Here is a 3,846-nt window from a genome sequence, read left to right as displayed (position 1 = left end):
AGGTACCAACTGGTACGTGGTTGGGGGTTGAGCCACCATCTGAGGCACTGCGGTCGCCGGAAGTTGTTGCTGCTGCTGTCTGTAAGGCTTGGCTGGCCGAGAGGATAGCCTAGGCTTCTTTGTCTTCCTTTTAGGTTGGGGACCCTCATCCGGGGAAGACTTTCTCTTAAGAGTTAGGCCCCACTTCCGGAGAAGGTTCCTATTCTCCGTGGCGGCCTTATCCACTACCTCTTTGACCACTTCATTAGGGAAGAGGTCCTTACCCCATATACAAGAGGAGATCAGTTTCCTCGGTTCGTGCCTCACTGCAACCGAGGCGAACACGAACTCTCTACAAGCTCTCCTAGCTTTGATAAAACTGTAGAGATCCTTTGTCACTGTGGCCAGATGGGTTTTGGCCACTACCATGAACATATCTTGGATCTTGGGGTCACTCGCCATCGTCTCCAGAGTCGTTTGTACGGACATCGATGCAGCAAGTCTCTCTTTTGTCTCTTGGTCCCTGCACAAGAGAAAATCTGACAGCTTTGGAAGGTCCTCACCGAACTGACATCCGGCAATATTGGCCTCCAACTTCCCGACTGAGAAGGTAAGGTGAACGTCCTTCCAGTCTTTCTGGTCCATGGGTAAGGTCAGGGACAACGGCTTACATTCCTCCAAGGAGGGACATGGTTTCCCTGCCTCAACCGCCTTCAAGGCAGCCTTATATCCCTTCTCCATAAAGGGAAAGGCTCTGGTAGGAGAAGCCACAAAGGAAGGATGCTTCTTACTCAAAGCTGGTATCTTTGAGTTTGTGGAGCCCCTCTCTTTCATCGAGCTCGTCAGTAAGGCCTGTGCCTTACTATGGTAAAAAACTATGACCTCCTTTGGCTCCGTCTCTTCCTTTGAGGCTGGCTCCTTCCTAAGACGGACATAGCAGTCCGGGTAAGACACCTTGTTGGGCCAGAATTCCACTTCTTCAAAGGGAACTGAACCCAACTTCTCCGATATGACAATCTTCCCAGTTGTCATAGGCATGTGCTCAGCATACCTCCAAGGAGTGGCACCCGAGCACAAAGGAAGATCCTTCACGTTGAGCTTCTTCTGGGGCCCACGTGAAGCTGCAAGTCTCCGCATCTCCAACTTCATTGCAGCTTCCTTTTCATCATTCTTCTTCTGCATCTGTTGAATCATTTCAACGATGGAAGAGAGAGTCCTTCCCAGTTCATCTGGGATAGCAGACGATGTTGAGGGAACAGGTTCAGGGGCCGGAACCGATGTAACCGACACCTCAATTGTCGATTTCTTCTTCCTCAGTATCAGAAGCCTGGGTCAGCTCCTCTTCTTGGCCTTCTGCCAAAAGGTCCTTTTCGGTGTACTCGGACACCTCAGACATCCTATCGTCCAGTTGGATGTCTTGTAGGGCGTCCGAGACTTCAGAATCAACCGGAATCTGAACTAACGGGATCTCTGCATGAGGCTGAGGAATCACTGCATCCGCCGATGCCTTAAGAAAAAGGTAAGCCCTTATCTTCTCGCTTGGAAGATAGGGGCCTGAAGTATTCTCCTGGAAACCCCTCACCCAGGTTCAAAGCTTTTCCCTAGCTGTGTCCCTTGACTCCGCCGACTTAGGGGCGTCAAATACCTCGGTAATCAGGTTAGAGCAGATGGTACATACCTGAGGGTCCCAATACCGGAGATCACCTTTGGAGACTGCGCATGCTGCGTGCCTCCTGCACAACTCATGTCCACAGAAGTTCTTGCTACGGACGTTGCAAAACATGCTCCCGCACTTTGGATAGTCCTCCTGTAAAGAGAAGAAATTCCATGCGTATCTAGTGAAGACATATCACTGGATAACTAATATTAATATATATAGCTTATAACAATCAAGCTAGAAAGGAAAGAAGGAAAGACACATACTTGTATTTCCTGCCCAGCCAATTGCTGTAACCTTCCAGATAATAAAACTAAGGTTAAGTCTCATTCTAGAATAATCTTCATCATATTTTCCAGAGGAAAGTGTAGGTGTAGCTCACACCATTATAAAGAATTTTAATATACTGGATAATTAATAAAGAAAGAGCTCACTTTCTTCATTCTGTACAGTCTCAACAAAAGGCTGCACAAGGCAACACCAAGTATGTTGGAAGAACTTAGTGTTACAATATATTCCATACTATAGTTTTCTCCATACAGTATATACTATACTGCAAAAATACTGGCTACTATATACAATATAATATCCTGCCGGCCGGCACGTACCTTAATATAGTTCAAAGGTATACTACCTTTAGACTACTGAGCGGCAGATCGCTGGTTCAGTTTGTGTGCCAGCCGGCAACCAAAAACAACAGCACCCGGCTGCCGGCTGCTAATCGTAGCAGCCGGCAGATCTTAATGGTGTGCTTCTGTTGCCGGCCGGCAATGGTAGGCTACCTATGCCGGCCGGCAGTAAAAAAGAACCAGAGAACTTCCACCCGCCCGGCTGCCGGCCACTCAAGCCGGCAGCCGGGCTAGGGGTACAATAAACTAATAAGAAAACAGAATGAATGTAAGGATATAAGGCGGCACTGCCTTACAGCCCTCCATCCAGAAAGAGTGAACATAAGGAACGGGAGAATGTAAAATTCAGGCTTCCTTCTATCCAACGCCTGCCAGGCTCTACTGACAGACATGGATGTAAGACCAAGGAAGGTCTGGGGAACACTACAGAAGTTAGGCCTCTGCCGGCTGGCACGATCTTGCCGGCCGGCAGAGGACTGAACCAGTTCCACATCATAGCCTACTCAAGGTACAAATGTAGAACGACGGCCAAGAGTTGTAATAGCTATGCTATTACTAAGGATAGGGGGGAAAGGGGAAAGAGGGTCCTGCAAACTTTGCTCTAGTATGAGATTTATCCCAACGGCCAAAAAAGCTCATCCTAGCCTAGGGATTATCTAAGGGAGAGAGGTCAGCAACACTTGCCACCTCCCTCAATACCAAAACAAAGTTTGATGTTGCTATTCACTAGGAAATGAAGAATCTTATCCTTCAATCGGAGAACAACAACACTGGACTAGTCTGCTAGATCACAGAAGAAGGAATCATCTCATACAGAAACCTTCGGATGTGGTCTAGGGAGGCTAAGCCTCCTATGTCTGTACCTAACCTAGCAAAGGAATCTCATTCTCTATGCCAGGAAGATACAGACCCCAGACTAATTACTCTGATGTTCTGCCCAAACCTGAAACCAGATACTCTGGTTACAAGATTAGTACAGAAACACCCTAATATAGTTATACCTGAATACTATTCAGATAAAACCACTAGGGTTAAGCCTCAGGCTTAACTCAGAGGGAGAAGGGATTGGACTTAATCTCCAGAGGAGAAAAGAATAACCGGGGAAGTATGCGAAAGTATACTAAAGCCCCATAGGCTACTAGCCTAGGTGCGGTGAGAATCGATTACCTAAATCACCGAAACTCTCTCGTATACAATCTTGGAAGATAAATATTCAACAATATCTTATATGTATAAAAATGCCTATAGCTCCAATAAATTTAAAACACTCGAAAATCTGTATATCATGCATGAAAGTACTAGGGCCAGACGCCTAGGCTACGAAGCCTAGCATAGGCCAGGATCGGTTACCTCAATCGCCGAAACTGAATTACTAACGGCATCATATAAAAAATATCTATTTGTAAAGCTAAATAGCTAGATTTATTAAAGCATAAGGACCAGGAACGTCGCTCTGGCTAACTAAATGACTCATGCATAGCGAGCGACAGCGTCCAGGACGCCTCCGGTAGGCAACAGCTCATTTACGTTAATATCGCTTTCGATTTATTTCAAAACACCAAGAGCTTACATTTATACATA

The sequence above is a fragment of the Palaemon carinicauda genome, chromosome 19 (genome assembly GCF_036898095.1).
Source record: "Palaemon carinicauda isolate YSFRI2023 chromosome 19, ASM3689809v2, whole genome shotgun sequence".
In the NCBI taxonomy this organism is placed as follows: Eukaryota; Metazoa; Arthropoda; class Malacostraca; order Decapoda; family Palaemonidae; genus Palaemon; species Palaemon carinicauda.
The sequence above is the reverse complement of the archived record's forward strand: the minus strand, read 5'-3'. Positions refer to the sequence as shown.